This window comes from Lycium barbarum, chromosome 11 (genome assembly GCF_019175385.1).
Source record: "Lycium barbarum isolate Lr01 chromosome 11, ASM1917538v2, whole genome shotgun sequence".
NCBI lineage: Eukaryota > Viridiplantae > Streptophyta > Magnoliopsida > Solanales > Solanaceae > Lycium > Lycium barbarum.
The window spans coordinates 36,163,826-36,187,523 of NC_083347.1; the positions used below are offsets into that span (position 1 = coordinate 36,163,826).

The 23,698-nt window shown below is 34.4% G+C and overlaps 1 long non-coding RNA gene across 1 annotated transcript; it reads right to left on the minus strand.

Annotated features, from left to right (window-relative positions):
- LOC132618879 (uncharacterized) lies at positions 1-5,407 on the minus strand. Its single transcript, XR_009574365.1, has 3 exons — positions 5,205-5,407; positions 945-2,391; positions 1-203 (listed from the first exon to the last, which is right to left on the minus strand). It is a non-coding gene; the product is annotated as an uncharacterized LOC132618879 (long non-coding RNA).
- Positions 5,408-23,698: the final 18,291 nt, after the last annotated feature.

Below are 23,698 nucleotides of genomic sequence, written 5' to 3' on the forward strand. Positions count from 1 at the left end.
GGTTCTAATACTTAATACAACATCTGAAATACTGGATACAAGTCTCAAATATGAAAATAGAAAACTTTCTATGGAATCAGAAATAGACAGATAATCAGAAGAAGAGATCTATGGCTGTATGTCCAGCTAGTGGCTCACCCTAAAATCTCCTGTTAAAGCCTCGGATCAGTCTCGAGGTCGCGAACTGGATCTTGGATCAAACTCTGCACTCAACAAAAGTACAACAAGAGTAGTATAGGTACAACACTAGTACTCATAGGCATCATAGGCCGAAAATGATTAGATAATGCATACAAGATGAAGAAATTAAAAAAGCAAGGCAATCAAGTGCAGTCACGAAACAATTTTCAGTTACAGTTTTAGAAGAAGTATGTAACTCATTAATAAATAGTCATGAGTGAATGAATGAATGTAATGCAATGCAGTGCCACATAGGAGAACTCTCCACTCTGTACACACATGCTAAGGGCTATGCCTCAAGGCCATAACCCATAGGGGACCCGCGAAGTCCATGTACTAATTTTCACATAGGCTATAACTCCCGATTTCTGGCAAAGACCTCGGAAGTTATCACTCACTTTCTCAACATCATAATCAGTCATGCATGTAATGGAAGGCATGTCATGCATGGAATCAATTTCAACAACAACATAAATAATCAAATCCATAGATGTATATCATGGATGAATATCACAAACAAAGTCGATCATATCATCCTTCCTCTTTCCATGAGATAAGTGAGATATCAAGTGACAAGTATAGATTCAGCCAACAATTACAATCATAGCAAACATGACGACAAGCCCACATAACAACATTCATACCAAACTAGTGGATTCATCACCACAACCATGCCCGAAGGCCTATCCTGCTTTCCCCCTCAACATCTACAAACTACATACGATTCTCTAATTAGAGTCTAACAAAGGTAAGCCATAACCTACCTTGAAAGTTGAGCGGGACTCACGAGTAATCAAGCCAATTCCTTCCCCTCGCGGAGAGCCTCTGAACGATCGAAGTCTATCAAATAAGTAAGCTACGTTAGTATACGAATATAAGGATACCTATTACAGTCCACTTTTACATGGGTGTATAAAAGCTACTAAGAGGTTGTGGACTCTATTTGGATTTTCATTTTTTAGAGTCGCCACCTAATTTATTAAGAAAAATTAGGAAACCCTAATTAAAAGGGTTTATCAAACAAGAGAAAAATTCATTTAAAACCAGAGTTTGAGGTAAGTGTTTTGGTGATCCCCTAGGAAAGGTTTTAAGTACCCTAATATTAAGGATTCGTAGAATACGATTGACCTTCGAGTTTCAATGTGTGATTATTATAATTGCTTGCTTAAAGAGTTTACTTTCTTATATAGAACTGTCATGGCACATCATAATTCCTTTTGTTTCGCAAAAATCCATTCGTTTGAAGGAAAAATGTTTATCTCTTGAAAATGTTATAAAGTTTAAAACAGTCATATTACTTTCCGAACTAAAAACATACTAAAAGTTTCCCTTGGGTAAAGTTCAACTTAATTTAATCCCAAGTACTATGTCCAATTTAATCATTTATAGGTTTTTGAGAAAAATTGAGTACAATAACTTTATACATATGCCATAGGTTTATACAAGTGTATTTTTTTCAGCAACTTCTTTATATCTTTGTGCAATTTTAAAAGTCAACTAACTATACACTACTTTCAAACCTTTATCTCAAGCTGAGGCTAAAATGTATTCCCTCCTGTTTTTTAGCTTAAGGTTGGGCTTTGGGCCCAAAAAATTGTAATAACCTTAAATGTCCCAAAAAGTTCTGAAAATCCATTTATAACTACTGTGAAAATCAGTTTCCATTTCTCGTGTCCAAATCAGTTTACAAATTTTCGTCTTAAGCCCATAAACAGTTTTTCTTTAATAGCCATGTATATATATAACTAGTATATCAAGTATTTCCATTTTTTGTTTTCAAAAGGGATTACCAAATTCAAATATATATAGATCGTATCACGGGTATACATATGTATATCTTTTTCCAGTTCTTTTAAAATCACTTGGCCCAAAATTCATTTACCGATTACATGCATAGTTTAAAATCTTTTATTAAGTCAAGTTTGAAAATCATTTGGCAAAAATCCTAAACTTCTACGCGATCTCTCCGATTCTAACCATAGGGTTCCAATATTTACATAGCATTCTTTACAATACATATACATACAATTTAAAGAAAATGAAAGACGAAAAGTTATACTAGTGGGCCTACCGAAGCCCACTAGTTACCATTTTCACCCATGGTTGGGCCTTCCATGCATTTTCAGTCCGAACTTGATGGAATAAAGGTGTTCTTGGGCCTTAAGCCCAACAGTGGTTTCATGCGGATTTGCCCAAGTGGCCCGTGTGATTCTAGTGTGAAACAAAGAAGGGGGAAAAAGAGGGATATGGTTAGAAAGCACTTAAACTTGATAAATAAATTAAAATAGCTTAAAGGAGAAATATAACCATACACATAGCATGCATACATATACATGTGTCCAGCACATTCACTATATTTAGCAAACCAAACAAACAAGAAGCAAAGCCCAAGACAAAAATAAAGAAACTAAGGATCAGGCCCATGTGAGATATCATGAATAAGCCATAAAGGGGGGGAAAGCCCAATTCAGTGGTAAAAGAGAACAAAAAACAAAGGGTCAGGCCCGAATTTCATCAACAATGTTTCTAAGTCTAAATTCTAAAAATATTCCATCGGTGTACAAGATATACCATCATATATATATATATATATATATATATCAAGGTATATATAAACTGTATACATCTAATATATCCTATGTATATCAGGCAGTAAGAGCACAAACAAAGGAAAAGGTAGGTCAAAGTAATCTTATATCAAACATATATGACATGCTATACTTGACATACACTTAACCTATTCATTGAAGAAACTAAAGATTGCTCCCAATACATATCAAATATTACACTGTGGCCTACATTCTAAGGATATTAACTCGTGAAAACACTAAATAAATAAGGTTGTGCATGCTTATTCAAAACTAATGTCATTCAATTGTCACATAGCCTTTTCTTTTCTCCTTTTACCAAATCCTTGGAGGGTCCCATAGGGGTGTGACTTCAACATGGAGGAACCCCAGTAGCCTAGGATTAGTAGTACTAGGCTGAATTGACAAACTCGAAGTCTTTTCTTACCTTTTCCTAGCCCTAGGTATGTCACATCCTTGCCTTATCATACCCAAGTGACAACCTCTTAACATAATCATTTCACAATTAAATACCTAACTAAACATGCCTAGATTCCATTTGGAAATACAACTATCCAGATTTGGTTTTATTAACACTGGCAGAGGAAGAAAATGCAGACAAAGTGACAAACAGACCTTATGCTTCTCAGATTTTATAGTTAGCATGATTTATCCCAGTTCATGACAGTAAAGCAAAGACCAAATTGAACTTTTAAATTCTGGGACGGAATACATGTAGCACAGACAGACAAAAGCACATCAACATGAATTCATTCAAGGACAGTTAACTCAGGTCACTTGCTTGTAGACAAATATTTTAGCATTTGGAGACTGCGGCAGGATATAGCAAATCAGGCTTTCAGTTGTGCAAGTTAACTTAATAACAAAAGGGGGATGGGGTAAGCATGAGAGCGGGCCAGTCGTGCCACAGTAGGTATTCAAATATTATAGGCAGTTCTGGATAGAACTATCTTGTACCAAACATATAGCACACCTCAAAAATCACACTATAACTCAATATACTCATGTGTTTCATACATTCCATTACATAACTGGGATTAAACAGCTATGAAAAAACTCCCTACTCACACATTCTATAAATACATCAATCATGCTCAGACAGAAAAGAACATATTCCAGTGAACAGTACACTTAGACCTTTATTTAAATAGAGACGTTTGCATCCACATAGCAGTATTGACTAAAATACCTCAAACCAAACCAACAAACATAGAGAATCACTTGGATGTCTAAGCTTAGAGGGATTATAAACGGGTTAAGGGTATTTGTGGGGGGGGGGGGGGTTAATCAAGCTGTACAAAAATGAACTTTCAATCAACAAATGGACCTATCATTCCTTCACAAGCACATTTGGCCAAATATTCACACTTAAACAGGATTCATAAACATGTAGGATAGTAATCTGGGCTTAAGTCCTATTACTCGTTCAATCATTAACCAAAACCAGGCTAGATTCTTACAAGATTTAGTTATATGTTCAACCTAATAACAAGTTTAACTCTGTTTAAGTCTAAAAATGTAGCTAAAGTCTTACAACTTCATCAAACATGCATATTCACCCCATCCAGCTAGTCATTACCTTGAATAAGCTTTAATCTCTAGAGATTATGCTATTGTGTAGTCATTAAACTATTTTTTAGGCATGAACATTATTACAGAGGTGCTACACACTGTCATAAACAAGTAAAGATGAAAACATACCCCTACTAGTCATGTTTAAACTTAAACAACATCATTAATACTCAAATGGATATACTGAAGACTAATCTAGACAGAACAACTTTGTGCTAATACTATACATCTATTAAACCAAGTCATTAACTAATACATAGGCATTTAGCGGCATTATATTAGGCTAAACAAACAGTTCTTCTATTGTTATCATGCTAATTCAGTTAACTAATCCAGCAACCAAATCACATATTCAAAACAAGCTGATTTGATTCAAGCAAACTTAAATATATATGCTACCATTTCAGTCAAGCTAAAACAGGCATGCTTACACATTTAATCAAGACATGACAATCTTATATTAAAATTGAAACTAAACTTCAAATACCATACACAACAAACACTAATCAGTAAAAAAAAAAAAACACCAATAAATATATTTAAAAAAAGGGTTATGAGCAAATCAAGACCCTAAGTTTACTAGAGTATAGCAGTGTAAAACCAAAGATGGTTCTTCCTGAAATTACCCAAGTATGTATGTCAGTGTGTATTAATGGTAGAAATTGGGGTTCTTTATATAGAACCCCCAAATTCTAGGGTTTGAGAGCATTAACCAATGTGGGACTAAGAGTTTTTTTTTTTTGGTGGGGGGGGGGGGAATTCCCTCCATTTCTCAATCAACCAATCACAAACAGGTATTCGAAATCGAAACAAGACAAAATCAATTAAAACAAACACAGAAAAGCAATAGAAGGTAAACCTCACCTCTTCAATCAGTTGACTACAGATGAATTGGAGGAAAGTGGGCAAGAGCATTAATTGCTCTTGGACAAAATAGCTTGACAACACTGAGAAAAGCACAAGTACACTGCGTCTTTGTCGTTATTGGCAAAGAGGAGAGAGAAATGGCCAAGACGGCCACTAAGGTTTCAAAACCCATTTCTCAAACGATACAAGCACAAATGTGTTTGTATATCTCAGGGGTCGTTTCCTTTATGCTGAAAAAAAAAAAAAAAAAGAGAAGTGGGCCGGGTCTAGTCTACTTTGGACTGGGCCTGGCCATAAAAAAGAAAAAGGGCTGACCCATATGTATACATGTGTATATATATATAGAGAGAGAGAGAGGGAGACACTCTCGTGCATACATGCATATACTTGTATACATATGTATACCAAGGAGGGAAAAAACATGCAATTAAACAAATAGCCATTTTTTTAGAGGCGATAATTAATTACACATTTTAAATATTGCCAAATTTAAAGCGGAAACTAATCAATTCCTTTTCAAATGTGGCCAAATACGTAAAATGATCAACTATTGCAATTATAACCCTAATCAACACATAGCAAATAAGTGGCTATTTCAAATATAGCCGCAATTAACTCAAAGCAACAAATCGACTATTTCAATTGTAGTCACAATTAATACATAACTAATTGTAGCTAATTTTGAAACAATGCATGCAAATTAGTCAAGTAATTTGTAAAATTGAGATGCAAATCTATTATTTTATTAATTAACAATTTTCTTGCATTAAAGGAGTAAAACACTTTGTCAATTTGATATTTAATAATTTAAACAATCAAGTGATTAATTGTTTTGAATTCAGCTACTTTTGCACCTACACCTTGAAGTAGTTTTCCACTTCGAGTGGTAATGGCATGGCACTTTGCTATTAGATCGCCGCCCCACCTTTTGGATTAGGAACTATATCACTTGAGAGACCTTCTCTTTGTGGAGGTTATTGCTCTATCGAAATATCTCTCATATGTGACTCACGCTTTTGGATGGAAGCAGTATGAGAACCCACAGTTTCAGTTGGCTAGCACTTTCTCGAGCATGATCTTCATCCTAAAGCTCCCTTGATCATTCGATTGACCCTTTGGTAGAACATAGGGATTGGAACTCTGATTTCCAAAGTTATTGCTGTTGTTGTAGTTCCCTTGGTTCGAGCCACCATGCTTGTTGTGCCCATACTGGTTACCTTGCCCTGCTAAGGTCTCCACTGATTATGATTCTGATAACCCTCTTGGTAATTCTACCTTTGATAACCCCCTTGAGAGTTATTCACATAATTGGCATGTTCATATTGCATAGGAGGTCCCTCTTGATATGGACGCGTGGTACATTTCTTTCAGCAAAGTCTGCACATCTTCAACTGCATTCACTTTGTTAGTTTCCTTGTCATCTAACCTCTTTGTCAACAAAGTAATGTTGGTTGCAAGTTGGGCTAAATTTTGTTGTTTCTCCTGGTTTTATGCCACAATAGTGTTAATTAACGGAGCCCTATACGTTACACTATCAGCACCACCTGAATGCCATGCTTGATTATGAGTAATCAATCTTCAAGAAATTGAGTGACTCGAGCATATGTCTTCTTCATGAAACACCCATCGGCTGTATTAGTTTCCACAGCTTGTGTCATATGATCTAACCCAGTATAGAACTTCTCCATGAATTTGTGGTCTGAAAAACCATGATTCGGAGACCGCTGTAAGTACTGCTTGAACCTCTCCCAAGCCTCATATAATTGCACCCTCGGAAGATGCTTGAACTCATAAATTTTATCATGAATTTCAGCTTTCTTGCTTAGAGAAAACCACTTCTTGAGAAAGACACTCACCAGCACAGCCCACGTATGAATAGTATTATGGGGCAATTTCTCAAACCAATCTCTTGCTTCGCCAACTAAAGAATATTTGAAAACTCTTAATTGAATTACATCAAGAGTAACAACACTCTGGGTATGTGTGTGGCACACACCAACGAAATTCTTCAAGTATTGATGAGGGTCATCGTCGGTAGAGTTTCGAAAATACCCCTCAAGATTGAGCAACTGGTAGATAGTTGCATCAATCTAGCAACTTGCAGCATTGACCCTGGGTGGAACGATAGCAGATGCATATTCCATCTCTTGCATATAATCCGCAAATACGTTCTCCTCTTCCTCAACTTTCGGTGCTGGGGGTATTACTTGCACACCCATACCACCATTTGCTCTGTGTCCTCCTCCTCATCCAACCATATTCATATGGTTCACATAAAACAACAAACAAGGTGTGATAGAATAGAAAAAGACTTTAAGTAAAGCATACATTATTTAGTAAAAGATTATACGGTCCGTAGAATTTCCTTCGGCTGAGATGCAAACTGTGACTGATCTATGTTGGGGTTTTACGCTCCAAAAAATATTCTATGGACTGTAGGTTCTGCTATGAAATTTCTCTGGTTGACAAGCTCACTGTGACAGTCTACGGTGCGTTTGACGAGCCATAGAATAATATACGGTTCGTCCTTTGTTCCGTAAAATTTCCTGTATAGTTACTTCGCTTTTTTTTTAATTTCTTTTTTCCATCTTTTCAGATAATTCCCCAACTTTCTCCATATGGACAATAAATTCCTGAAACACAACAAAAACATATCAAAACAACACAAACTTGCTTGAAAACAAGTAAAACTCGCCTTTAAAAGCATCAAATGTGCCAAAATTATGCGGTACATCAATGCCCATTCCATAGTGAAAGTGGTAGAAAATAGTTGTGGAGTTCGTGTTAGGCCTATTGAAGACTTTGGACAAGTTTGATGCTATTTGGGTTATCGTGGATAGGTTGACCAAGTCTAGTTCAGACTACCTACAATTAGGAGAAGTTTGTATGGGATGCCCATTTCTATCATTTCAGACAAGGTTACTCAGTTCACTTCCCATTTCTAGAGAACTTTGCAGAAGGAACTGAGGACTTAGTTGGATCTTAGTACGACATTTCAACCGCAGATAGATGGTCAGTCCGAGAGGCCTATTCAGATCTTGGAGGATATGTTGTGGGCTTGCGTGATTGATTTTAATGGTCATTGGGACCAGTTCTTGACCTTGGCAGAGTTTGCTTACAACAATAGTTATCACTCGAGCATTGACCTGGCTTCATTTGAGGTTTTGTATGGTATGAGATGTCATTTTCCGATTGGTTGGTTTGATATACTCGAGGTGGACCTTGGGGTACTGATATCTTGAGATATTCTTTGGATAAAGTGAAGTCGATTCAGGAAAATCTCCTTGCGGCTCAGAGTAGACAAAAAAAGTATGCGGATCAGAAGGTTTGTGATTTGGAGTTCATGGTTAGTGACCAGGTTCTATTGAAGGTTTCGCCCATGCAGGGTGTAATGAGATTTGGGAAGATGGGAAATCTAAGCCCAAGGTTCATTGGTCCTTTTGAGATCCTTCAGCGTGTTGGTGAAGTGGCATATGAGTTGGCATTGCCACCAAGTTAAGCGGGTGTTCACCTAGTGTTTCATGTTTTCATGTTGAAGAAATACCATTCAGACGGATCTTATATCATCTATTGGAACTCGGTACTATTTGATCAAAATCTGTCCTTTGAAGAAGAGCCGGTATCAATCATGGATAGGCAAGTTAGAAAGTGAGGTCAAATGAGATAGCTTCTGTAAAGTTTTAGTGGAAACACCCTTAGCTGATGAGGCTATATGGGAGACCGAAGCTGATATACATAGTAGATATCCCAAACTCTTTACTAATTCAGGTACCTTCCCTTCGTTTCTTTTTTCATTCGAGGATGAACGTTTGTTTAATTGGTATCTGATGTAACGATCCATTTGGTCATTTTAGACATTTTCCACTTTTTCCCCAAATTACCTTTCCCGTAATTTCATTACAAAATTTATGACTTGAGGGGAAGGGTGGTACAATTCCTGAGGCAATCGGGCGGGTCTTGGTTGGTTTTGAGGATTTATAGTATTTTAAGTTGAATAAGTGAAAAAAAGTTGACCAATAGTTGACTTTTGGATAATTACATCCGGAATCAAATTATGATAGTTCTGTTATTCTCGAAACGTGACTTTTGACTTAGTTGGGCCTTTGGTTCGCATCTCAAGGTATCTGATTACGTTTTGGGTCATTGGTTAGAAAGGTTGGTTTTGGTTTGGTTGGAGTTGACTTGGGTCAACACTGGGTCAAGGTGATCTTTTTTGGGAAATTCAATTGTGCGAGCGAGTTCGTAGCGTGATTTGTGATGAGTTAGCATGTTTGGTTTGTGTTCGTGGGGTTCTGAATGATTTTCAGGTGTAGGACCGAACTTAGTGGAAATCAGATTTTTTTGGTGTTGGTGTAACCGTACCTGTGGGCTCACCTCTGCATGGTTTGGTCCGCAAGTGCAAGAAATCGTGGGATTGGATGAGGTGAGGGTGTTACACCTCGAAAAATTTCATGTCGTTGTACGGTAAATAGACTAACGCAGGGTAAGATGTATGTGATGTCCTTACAAGTAAGAAAGGCTAATTGGCGATTCTAATTAAGATTCCAAAGACATTTGAGGCAAGAGAAGAAAGTTCGTTGAGGAAGGCAAAGTATAAGTCGTGCTTTGAAAAGGGATGTAAGTACCGAGCTAATGTTGATTTAATAATGTCTTGAGGAAAAGTTATAACGCTCCTTAGATTGTTAATGAAGTGTTAAACAAGTGCTAAGAAGGTTCCATAAAGATTGGAGATCAAACGAAACGACGAGATTAACTTCAGAAAAATGGAGTTATACAACCACTTATACGGTCCGTATAACTTTATACAGTCCATATAAGGGGTCCGTATAACCTTTCAGAGGGAATTTCCCTGATGGTGAAATACGATCACTTATACGGACCATATAAGGGTTCGTATAACTCCCGTCGGGCTGAGCATTTTCCAAGTATAAATATATGTTCCCATTTCTAATTTCTCATTCTTCCAACTTCTCCACTTCTCTCAAGACCTCTAGAAGGTTCCACATATTTCACTAACATAAATTCAAGGGAAATCAAAGATCAAATACTAAAACTAGTAGAATCAAGTGCAAGAATACTAATGAGGGTTGATGGAAGCTAGAAATTTCTTGTGGAAGTGGAGCTAGGGTTTTCTCCAAGTGGAGCTTTTTCATCCAAAGCCCATTTCTACCTAATCAAAGGTGTTTTTTATGATCATTCCATGTTATTAAGAATATTGAATGGTTGAAAGACTTGGATTATGAAAGAAAGTAGAAAATGGGTTACAAATATAAGAATAGTGGTATTCTTGAATAGTAGTTTGACATGAATCGTGATTCTTGAGATGTTATGAGTGAAATCTTGTTGTAAATGATACAAATGATGTTAAAGAGGTATTATATGAGAATGAATACGATGTTATGCCATAGCTATGGTCATGAATCGTTTTGGTAGGGAATTGTGGGAATTGGATAATGTCGCACATGACAAAGTTATTGATTATGATATTATGAATGTTGTTATTGATGTTGGGAGTAGTTATAGCATATGGAGGAACTTGTAGAAACAAAGGAGATGCTGCCCAATTTTCGTTAGCTTTGGCTTAAGCTTAAGTATGTTTCCGATTATCTAATCTTAGTATGAATTCTTTTAAATGTAGAATCGTGAACATTGGAGGAAAGCGTTTAATTGATAAAGTTGGAGAGACGTAAAGGTATGTAAGGCTAGTCCCTTCTTCTCTAAGGCATGATTCCTATAACGTGACTTGCTTTATCTTTCCATGACTCTCTTATATTCCGGAAACTATGAGTCTATGATTATTAAGAGCTTCTCATGAAATAAAGGTAAGAGATGCGTTGTGAATTTGACAATGGTGATGATGAGTCTAAGTCTAGAGATTCCAAAGTTTATGATATGATATTCTTATGAAGCTAATGATTCCTTGATGTTAATCATTGTTGCTAGACTCACCTTATAATGCTAGTTCCTTCAAGGTGAGGCATGATGATCATGATTACTCTATAATGAAATCGGGGGTTCTCGACCTTACGTCACCCCGATAGAGTTATAGTTTGTACTTGAGTTTTAATGCATGCTTTATGATAAGTATATAATGATTAGATTACACCGCGCCTACATGGCCGGGTAGACACCGCTAAGGCGGGCAGCATACACACCATATCTAGATGGCATGGGCAGACACCACTAGTGGGCGGCATGAGATGGTTACCCCGGACGCAGGAGGCCTGGACGCGGGCTAATGATGATCATACCATACCTATATTGTCGGGAAAATTATATATGTATACTCGATAAGAGGTTGTTTATAATGTAAGTTAGCATGCATAATTTTGTCTTAAGAGACATTCAGTTGCAGGTTGTTTCCTTACTTGATGCTTCCTTATCTTTTTGACATGTTATTATTGTTCATGCCTTACCTACTCAGTACATTGTTCGTACTGAGGTCCTTTCTTTTTGGACGCTGTGTTCATGCCCACAGGTAGACAAGGAGGCGGCCCAGATTCATAGGAGTCTATCAGCAGCTACACAGGAGCACTCCACTATTCCGGAGGTGCCAGTTATTGATGTATTCTTTTGTGTATATATTTGGGTACGACGGGGTCTTGTCCCGTCCTTATGTTTCAGTACTCTAGTATAGGCTCGTAGATACATATACGTGGGTAGTTGTTGTCTCATGGATACATCAGTGTATATTCTTGTATATCATTTTGCAGCCCTGAGGGCTTATATATATGTGTATATGCTGCCTTCGAGATTGTGTATGTTCAGGATGGGTATGATGGATATAGTCAGCTCCGGGTACCCGTCATGGCCCCCTAGTCGGGTCGTGACAGAGGGGGCCATCTACGGGTTCTACCCCGCCCCTGTGCGTGATTGGACTTTAAGTGGAGACTACTCCAATGGCCTTTCCTCCGCAGGTGTGAGCCTGCACCTGCGAGGAAAGGTCCGTAAAAGCGAAAATCGCCGGGATCAGAAGCCCTTTAATTCCTAAAAATGAACCTAGACTTCATAAGTTTATATTTTGGGCTAAGAGCTCTTTTGGAGAAAAATTTAGGTGTTTAGGCTTCAACTCTTCTTGGGGGTAGGATTCTAAGTTCTAAATTTGTATTTTCCACTAGTCCAATCCCTTATTTAGACTTGTAATTATGTTGGGTTAGTGAAATTAGGGGTTTTGCCCTAAATCTTAAGAGAGGGTTTTTCCTGGAATTGAAGATCAATTGGATGGCTTTTTAAACAGGTCTTTTGGATTTAGACTAGTAACGCTTTGGGTAAACTATTTTTCAAATAATATTCTAGTTTTGCCCTTGTGGGCCCTAGGTCACTTTTTAAAGTCGTTGTTTAGTTCAAAATAGAAGTATAGCAATATGGGTATTCTTAGGTTCATATACTAACTTAGAGTACTTATTTAATAGACTTCGATCGTTTAGAGGCACTTCGTAAGGGGAAGGCATTGACTTGATTGCTCGTGACTCTCGCTCGGCCTTCGAGGTAGGTTATGGCTTACCTTTGTTACACTCCGATTAGAGAATCGTATGTAGTTTGTAGATGTTGACGGAGAAAGCATGATAAGCCTTCCGTCATGGTTGCGGCGATGAATCCACTAGTTTGGTATGGATGTTGTTATGTAGGAGTGTTGTCATGTCTGCTATGATTACGATTGTTGGGAATCTATACTTGTCATTTGATATCTCACTTATCTCACAGAAAGGCAAAGGATAATATTATCAACTTTATTTGTGATTTGTATCCATGACATACATCTATTGATTCAATGATGTACGTTATTGCTGAAATTGATTCCGTGCACGGCATGCCTTCCATTACATACATGACTGATTAAGATGGTGAGAAAGTGAGTGATAGCTTCTGATGTCTTTGTCGGAGAGCAAGTGTGATTGATAGCCTCCGAGGTCCTTTCCAGAGAGCGAGAATGATGCCATGTGTGGCAATTGGTACATGAACTTCGCGGGTCCCCCATGGGTCATGGCTTTGAGGCATAGCCCTTAATAAAAAATCTATAATAATGATATGAGATAAACCTGTAACCCACGTTCAGAGAGACTAGTGTGTGTATGTGTACACACACACACTAGCTTTTAACTACAAAGAAAAAGATCTATATTTACTCCTACAAGGTCTAGATTTCCCCTTCCGTTTGAAGGTTGGATCGTTTGTATCCATGTCCTAACTTTTGACACCTTTTACTCTGCCTCTTTCCATTATCTCTCCACCAGCCTGCAATTCATCGGCCGATCACCACTCTTCAATACTCGTAATCTCTATGAGGGGCGGCTCAACAATTTTAATGGCCTAAAGCCAAATTTAATAAGAGGCTTTAATTTTTTGTATTTTTTTGAAATCTATTTTCCTAACTTTTTGAGATGTAAAGTTATTAATAATTGTTTATAATCAATTTATTTTAATAATTTTTTCAACTATATATATATATGCTTTAAGGAATTTTCAAGGTTAATATTTTTAGATTCCATCATCTAGTGATCTCAAATGTATACATAACTAGGGAAGAAAAAAAAAATCATACGCTTCGAACTACTCAAATCTCACAGGTTAGCATGAGTAACAAATAAAAAATTATTTTCCCTTTGTTAACTAAAACTTGTATGTTTTTATTTTTAAGATAACTGTTTTTAAAACAGAAACACATTACTACAGAAAATAGGGGCCTAAAGCCCTTGCTTGAGAACTCTTTGGCTGGTGTTGATCCCTATTTCTGTTTCACATTATTTCCTACCCCTATATATGCAGATATAACATTGTATGACGCAATTTGGACAAAATCAATCTGCACCAAATTCTGACGGAACGTCGTAAAATTCATCAAGTTAATTACCTGAATTTTGAGTCACTCCCCGCTCTTATCTGAGACCAAAATTCTAAACATTATTTGAATTTTCGTGCCAGACGACAAATCTATTACCATTCCAAAGGCCAAAGCACGCTAATACTGATTTCAGGGACACATAATTGCAAAACAAACGCAATTCATTGGAGGAGGAACCATGGCCTTTTCAAGCTAAAAGTCTTACGAAAAACAGAAATTATTGAAGTAGTTGATTCTCGAAGCACAAATGGTGAAGGTACGATGGAGCAAATTATGATTCTTTATATTGGATGCAACAGTATGGGTCTCTAGGTGGAGGGGGGACCACTCAAATAAGCAATATTTTTGTATAAAACATCATTAGAAGATAAAAATTACACTATCAACTACTTAATCTAAAGGGTGAGAGGAAAGTAAAGGAGTTTCCAGATATCTTGATTTAATCCATACAGGCTTATTAGCACATCTCTTGACCCGGCCTGATTCTCCCTTAATTATTCCAAACCTTTTAAGTGTTACTCCTATATGAAGAATCTCCTCTTTAGGGCAAAATTTTGTGAGTGATGGGAGAAAATTTGGATCAAACAATTTTTTTTTCTTGATGAAATGGTTTCCCATCGAAAATGTTTTTCTTGTCAATGTACATATATATTAACCACTAACTTTAACCCCATTATACAAAGTATGAATTTGAAATTAGTTTCTAAGATACATATTATCAATATATATTTGGTAAACTCAGGCTATTTTTTCATTGGAGGAGGAACCATGGCCTTTTCAAGCTAAAAGTCTCACAAAAAAAAAATAGAAATTATTGAAGTAGCTGATTCTCGAAGCACAACTGGTGAAGGTAAAATGGAGCAAATTATGATTCTTCATATTGGATGCAGCAGTATGGGTCTCTAGGTGGAGGAGAGACCACTCAAATAAACAATGCTTGTGTATAAAACATAATTAGAAAATAAAAAATATACCATCAGCTACTTACTCTAAAGGGTGAGAGAAAAGTTAAAGGAGTTTCCAGATATCTTGATTTAATCCATACAGGGTTATTGGCACATCTCTTGGCCCGACCTAAGTCTACCTGAATCATTCCAAACCTTTGAAGTATTACTCTTATATGAGGAGGAACCTCCTTTTTAGGGGGAATTTTTTTGAGTGATGGGAGAATATTTGGATCAACCAATTTTTTTTCTTGATGAAATAGTTTCCCATCAAAAATGTTTTTCTTGTCAATGTACATATATATTAACCGCTAACTTTAACCCCATTATACAAAGTATGAATTTGAAATTAGTTTCTAAATTAATTTGAAGTTAGTTTCTAAGACACATATTATCACTATATATTTGGTAAACTAAGGCTATTATTTTTATCTAGCACATGAGTTGCGCGCAAGTGCTTAAAACACCTCGGGCCAAAAGATTACCATTTAAATCTTGTCACCCTATCTTCTAAGTGTTTGTCACTTTATCCAATTCAATGTATAACCAAACAAATGTTTTGAAACTTTGTATGGACAAACCGATTAAATCTTGTACATTTTACTAGTTTCTTCAGATAAGTTTTTTTGTCGTAGAGCAAGTGTGTACCAAAAGCGCGCCAATTAGATCCTTTTTCTTGAAAATATTCACTATGAAATGATCAAATTAAAGTAAATTAAAATCTATCACTTAAATAGGTTGAGAATGAGGAAAAATGACAATGTAAAAAACAGGAAATACTTTCTGACAAGCAGTCAACTCTATCACTCTGCATCCGCACTAGTTTAGTCTACCAACTCAGACGGGAAATAACAGGTATCAACTTATAAGGGGAAGTACAGTAGTTGTTTAAGAATTGCAGCTAAAGTGATTAAGAGATAGAACAAGATTATCATTGATCCTCTTTGTAGAGAGTGCTTAAAACTTGTGAGAGGGAAATTATATTATATATGTGCATAACATTTTTCATGTTCGAGGGCTCAAAAAGGGAAAGTTGCAGAGGACTGGGAACATAAATAAAAGCAGCAATGGAACTAAAGGGAGAGGAAGGAAATTTCTTTCCGGTGTGAGCTTAGAAGAACACAAAGGAAGAGAGAATAACACGTGCTAAAACTGGAAATTGTGGCATTATCATAAAGAGTTCATGAGAGGGGGGGGGGGGGGGGAGGGTTTATATAATTTTTGTAGAATATAAATATGGATAGAAATATAGAGTGATTTTTAGCAAATATTTTAAACAATCCTACTCGGTACTCCCCCACTCCTTGATTCCTTTTATGATGTAGGTATATTTCTTATTTTTTGTCTATCTCCCAATTTTTATGTTTTTTTTTTAATAATCTGGACTCTGTCCAGTTATGAATCTTATTACACTGTTCATCTCTTTCTCTTAATCTTTGTTCTTAATATCCTTCTTCTTTAATCACTCTCCGGTTACCACGGCCAACATCATCCCTTATCATTTGGACATTAAAACAGTCTTTCAAACACCTAGGAATTTACAGGTTAATCCATCGAGTATATTAAAAAATTAAGAGAATAACCATATACTAAGAGTAATAGATTCATAATAATAAGTAAGTAATTACTTGAACATAATATATTAATTAAACATGGAATAATTTACATAGTAGGGAGATTTGTACAGAAAACATAGTTAAAAACTTACATGACTTAAGGATGGAGAGAGGTTTCCCTTTCGTGGAACCCGAAAACTACTTCACACTAAGAGAAAATTACTGAAAGCTTAATATTATTTTACAAGGGGGTTTATATTACAAATGTTTTGGACTGGGAAAGGGATTTGAGGCATTTGAAAGAGAAGGGGAATATGGAGTTTTTCTTGAGAGATGTGGTGGATGCTTTTTTCTTGATGTCTTTGCTTCTCCACAAATACTGTTATTTATAGGTGTCTGGCGGACTTTAACTCCGGATTTTAAATTTGTGAAGAATCTTTTGAGTTCAACCGGGTGCTCTTGGGGCCCCATCGTCACGGGAAACTTTTCAAAAGATACTTTATATTTTTGTCCGTTTGCTGAGCTGTCCCGTTAATTTATTAAAGCTACAACTTTATTAGAGCTACTTTAATAAAGTCTTCTTTTTCTGAAATGTCTTCTTCTTGATTTTGTCTTGTGCTATCATTATTGTCTTCACTAATTCTTGTCTATGTGTCCAAATTATGTAGAGCAACCGAATCAAAACTCATACCTGAGTCTACATCATTTGGATCTTGAGAAATGTACTGTCCTAGAAATTAATATCATCTCCTTCGAAATCTGAACTATGGACTGGTGACATCCTTTGACTTGGAGATAATTCTGGACTAGGATTTTTAACTATATGTTTATGTTGTTCTTTTGTCTCAAAAAATCTTTCTAGTGTCTCTTTTACTATATTTTCTATTTTTTCGTTCTTTTTCTTTTTTACAAGTATGCTTTTCTTTGTAGAAGTTGCTCCTTGCGTAAGTGTATTTGGTAATCTTCGTCTTGTCTGGAGAGATGAACATCACTCATCTTCACTTTTTAGCACAGTGACAGCCATCAACGGATTTGATGAGTCTTTACCGGCTACCGTTTGAACCAGACTAGTTGTATCTTTACCCGATACAGTGGGTCTAACTGCATTCATTGAGGAATGCACACCCGTCTCATCCATTTTTGTCTGAGATGGAGAACTCTGTGATTGCACTAACTCAAACTTAACCGCTTGTAGTCTTTGTTCTAATATTTTTACTCGATCTAAGAGTTTCATTTTTTCTTGAACCAATGTCTCTTTCTGCTGGTTTAGTCTCTTGACCACTTCAGTCATAGTAGAATAGTGATCACAAAAAATCACCTTGTCTGTGTCTTTTTGTATGTTGTACTGAGGGATTTTGTTTGGGTTTTGTCTAAGACTTGGAGAAATATAGTAATTTGGATCCAACATTCCTCTAGCATAGTCTAATGCCTCAGTAAAATCATTAAATCCTGTAAAAAGAGGTTTTCTTATGTCTTTAATAGAGTCTAAAACTTCTTTCCATGTTTGAAAAATACCATTAGTTTTACCATGAATTACAACATAAAATTTAAATTTTTTGTCTAAATTTCTGTCTGTGAAATACTGACAAAGAGAATTTATAGTAGCTACAAAGTGTTTGGCGTCTTTTCTATTATGCGAAATCCATAGATTGTCTACCAAACACATCTGTTGTTTGTCTATTACATATTTTGGCAATACTTTAAAAGTCCAATTTAGTGGTTGGAAGGCTACTAAGCTATTAACTCCGAATTATATTCTTTCCATAGTATTCCTTTCTAATGAAGATATAGATCTAAAATGAAGATTACCTAATACGGTCTGTCTGTAAGTGTCTTGGGTTGAGGCTATGCCTTTCCCCTTGTCTGCTGTCTGAGAACTGGAAGGTCTCATGCTGTTCAAATAGAAAATCAGTTAGCAGTAATCTTTAGTCTACTTAATTGGTCTGTTAAATTATTATCTTTCCCTTTTATGTGTTCAAATTTTAAATTATAAATTGAAATGGTATCTAGGAAATTTAGCCATCTTCGTCTACTACTAGTTTTATCATTTATTTTTTGATAGAATTTAACTATAGCTTCGCAGTCTGTTCTAACTAATATTTCTGGTTTATTTAAGATATATAGTCTAAAGCTATTTAATCCGTATATTACAGCTAAAATCTCTGCATCTATACTACTCATATTTCCTTTTTCTTTATACCTACCACTTTGATAACATATATCTTTTCTTCACTTTTATTACTGTATTTATTTGGTTTTGCTTTTAATATTTCTCCCCACCCTTCAAAACTGTCATCTGTTTCTATAATTAAATAATCTATTTCCAGTGTCATATTTAAATCAGGAATATTTTTTATTTTTTCTTTGATTTTTTGTACTAATTTAATGTCTTTAGTATTAAAGTGCTTTTGACCATTAGATCTAGTATTTGAATACAATGGTCCTGCTATTTTTCCTAAATCTTTTATAAAATTTCTAGCATAATTGACTATTCCTAAAAACAAATTGCAATTCTTTAACATTGTCTAACTTATCTGGAATTTCCAAAGCTTTCTTGACTATATGAGGTTGTAACTTTATTTTACCTTCTCCTAGTACTACTCCTAATAAGTTTATATATTTTTTGCATAATTCCATCTTTTTCTTACTAATTATTATTTCATTTTCTACAAATAGTCTAAATACCGTTTGTAGGTGTCCTAAGTGTTCTTTAATATCTTTGCTAAACACTAGTATATCATCTACATATACTAATACAAACCTTTTGTATTCTCCAAATATACTATCCATTTTTCTTTGAAAAATTGGCGGAGTTGTCTTTAATTCAAATGGCATTACTAACCATTTGAAATGTCCTTCAGGAAAGGTAAATGTCGTCCATTCTATACCTTCTTCATGCATTCGTACCTGCCAATATCCTGATTTACAATCAAATTTACTAAATATTTTCTTTCCTTGTATTCTATTTATTAATTTTGTCTTATCTGATAGCTTATATCCATCTGTCCTAGTATTATCATTAAGTCTTTTATAATTTATTATCATTCTAACTTTTCCTCTTACTATTTCACTATGATTTCTTACCATAAATGCTGCAGATCTATGTTTAGAAGTAGATCTCCGTATTACTCCTAAATCTAATAGTTCTTTTATTTGTATTTTGAAATCTTCTACATCTTGATTTGTTGCTTCAATAGAAGCTGTCTTAATTACATAGTCTGGGTTTATTATATCTAATTTACATACAATCCTATTATTTTTCCAATGTTTTAACGGTTTTTCCCCTATAATTTCTATTTCGTCTAATATTTTCATTATACTATTTAGATCTTTTTGATTTTTTATTACTCCTATTCTTTCTATCCCTATTTTAAAATTATATAATTCTGTTTCTATATCCATTAAAGTGTAATATTTTTCTAATCTATTTTCATTCTCTAGTATTTCCTCTTCTTCTAGAATTAAATTCTTTGTCTTTGTCTTACTTTTACAACATGTATTATTCTCTTGACGATTTTTACAACAACTATCTTCTTTCTTGTGCAGGTCTATTTGGTCTATGGTAGGGATCTTCTTATGGCGAATTCTAGTTTCAGTCTTAAGAACTTGTACTGGTGTATTAATAATATTTTTTTTTTAAAATTACTTCATCTCTGGTAATCATACAACTGTCATTATTATGTAACATAAAGTCTAATCCTATGAAAAAATCTACATTTATATTAAGGTCTCTTACCCATGTCTTATCCATTTTATAGCTTGGTTTGTAGAATTCTGAACATGTATTTATAAAACTAATGTATGCCTTATGAACATAATGTCTATATATGTTATAAGTCCAATCCATTTGCATGGCTGCAACTGGTTTCTCTAGAATTTTTATTAAATTAGGTGGAACTATTCTTTTATTTCTTATGCACTTTGTGCACCCTGAATCTACTAATTCTAATGTTTCTATCTCATAATTATCTATTTTAATTCTTGCAAGTATCTTTATTGTTCCTAATTTTTTATCTTCATTACATACTAATGCTTCATGGTCTTCTATATTCATTAATTCTGCTTGAGAATCTTCTGGTATTATTTTTAATGGTCTCATTATTGGTTGTATATTCGATAAACTTATTTCTTCATCTTCGCTATCTGTTTCTTTTTGTTTTCCTTTTTCTAGTTTACATAATCTAGTTTCTAGTTCATTTATTCTTGTTTCTAATGTTATCATTCTTAGATTAATAGTCGGGTCTTCAATTTTCTTATGAGTTTCCTCTTTATTTATTTTTATTTTTAATTCTTTTTCTATACACATTGTATATCCTTCTATATAACAATTTTTACATTTAGCCCGTTTGTCTCTACTAGGATACCATTTACAAAAGAAACATGCATTACTATCCAATCCTTTATTTCTTTCGAACTCGTGGTTACAATCTTCCGCTATATTTGCTAAATTATCTATTGCTTCTAAATCTAGATTTTCTAATCCTATTTCATTAATTAATTCTTCTGCTTCTGAGTCTGATGAGTCTGTTTTGATTTTTTCTTCAGTGTCTACACTTACTATAGAATATATATACTTTCTGTATCTGACATATATTCATCTACATTTATTAATGTTTCTTGAAAATCTTCAATTAGCTGAGAATTTCTTGTCTTATTATTTATTCTTTTTGGACATGTACTTGCTAAGTGTTCTGCACTTCCACAAGTAAAGCATTTTAGTTTATTTTTATAATTTCTATCTGTTCTGTATTTTCTTACATGCCTATTTCTGTCTAAGTAAAATTTTCTAGCTGTTGACTTTCTAAGATAATATTTCTTTCTATTTCTATTATATTGAGGATAATTTCTATTATAATGTGTTTTATATTTTTTATGCTTTTTCTTTTATAATTGTCTTTATCATAGCTTTGAGTAGTGTAAACCACACTTTTACAAAAGTTCATTTCATTTTGTTTTAGTTGTTTTTGTATCTGTATATGAGTACGTTTTTTTTCTTGTAGTATATCCATTATATGTTGTATTTTATACCCTATGAACCATTTTAGATTAAGGTTCTGTACTACTCCGTCTCTCTTATTCCATCTATCTTATATTTCCCTTCCTAAGGCTCCTGGTAGTTTATTAAATAATTTTTTTACTAATTCTTGATCAAAAGCATTTCCACAACTAGTACAGTAATAAAAATAATCGTTTAAAATTTTCTTAATATGGAACCAACTACTTATACTTAGCTGTTCTAATTTTATTACTGCATTTCTTTGTAATACTAATAATTCACTATTTGAATCTTCTCCCGTAATTAAAGTATGTATTTTATTAGTAAAATTATATGGGTTTGCCCCCATGGATACTAAGTGTTGGAATTCCATTGAGAAATTTTCTTTATAAGCTTCCCACAAAGCTTTGGCTGATTCTCCTAAAAATGTTTCTAGATATTTATACATTGTTTCTGCGTCTGTATCATTATACGTTTTTATATAGTCTGCTACTACTATTCCTTTCCAAAGATCTATTATTGAATTCCATATCTGTGGATCATGTGCTACTATATTTAGTATTTTGCCTTTATTACCTCCTTCTTGAAGGATGATAGGTTCTTCTATAGGCATTCTTTTTCCTGATGGTTTAACATTATCTATTGGTTCTCCTACTGTTCTAAAAACTCTTCTTCTCGGTACATTTCCTGTACTTGTATCTACAGTATATTGTTCTCCAACAGTTGTTCTTTGAAATGGACTAGAAATGGACTAGAACTAGACGCACTAGATTCCATTAATTCTTTTTGACTTATTACTGAGTCTATCTCTATTTCTTCATCACTGTATTGCATATCTTCTAATATTTTATCAAATTCGTCTGATTTCTTTTGGTACATATTTTCTACTCTATATCCCCAATTATCAGTTCTAGCTTCACATAATTTAAAATGACTTATGGTTTCTTCTATTGTTAAGTCTCCTAACTTACACCCTTTACATCTAAAAAGTATATTTTTGTTATCTTCATGGAGTCTTTTTTCTTCTTCTATAGCTATGTCTACCGCAAACTCGTCTTGTATTAGTTCTATATTCATTAAAGTTGATTCTGCAATTTCACTTTCGTCTAAAGTACTTTCTTCTTTTATGTCTTTTTGTGGTGTGTAATTATAATTGGTAAAATGTATAGATGTCTGCCCCCTAGAATTAGTGTACATTAGGTGAAATTCTGGCTGTAGAATCTTTTTTCTAATAAAATCTTCTAAATTCCATTCCATCCCTGTATATTCTTCAGGATTTATTTTTATGGGTTTTATTAGTCTTCTTCCTCTATTTCCCATTACTTCTACTACGTCTTCTACCTTAATTTTAAGTTTTGTATTACTATTATTCGTCATTTTTCCTAAAAATCCTACACACATTAATAAATTATTATCGTTACACATCTCTTCATATCCCTTTGTTTGTATTCCTATTTTTATGTGTTTTCCAAATTCTGCTAAATTCATTATAAAGTCTAGGCTAGTATAAAAAATTCCTCCATTGTTTGTCATGTCTACTTCCGTTAGTCCTATTATTGATTTTTTCATGTCTGACCATCTATCTTCATAAATCACTATTAAAAGTTTAGTTCCTAAGTTTTTTCTAGTTAATCCTTTTAATCCTACTACTATTAATCCCATATGCATTAAACTTCTTCTAGTGTTTTTTATTTGTCTTACAGCCTCTGGATCTATTAGATTTATTGTAGTAACTCTAGTTCCTATGGATGATAATTGCTCTTCTCTATAATGTCTATATAATTGTGCTATACTTGAGAACTGTCCTATATTGTATAAAGTCTTTGGATTTAATAGTTTTAATTGATTTTGTTGAAAAATATGTATATCTATATCTACGTCTATTACTTCACTTAGCTGTTGATTGTTTTCCTCTGGTCTTCTTCTATTTAGAATTCTTGATAAAAGATTATTACCTATTCTATTGTCTGAAAAACTTACTCTGGGTCTTTCTTGTCCTTTCCTTTTTGATCCTCCTTCGTTTCTTGATCTAATTGGAAGAAAGTCCATTTTTGTGGTTTTCTGATTACTTTAACTTTTTCTTTCTGAGGTGTTATTTCAACCTTCTTTAATTGTTCTATTAACTCGTCAGCTTCTTTATTTCTTCGAGTTTC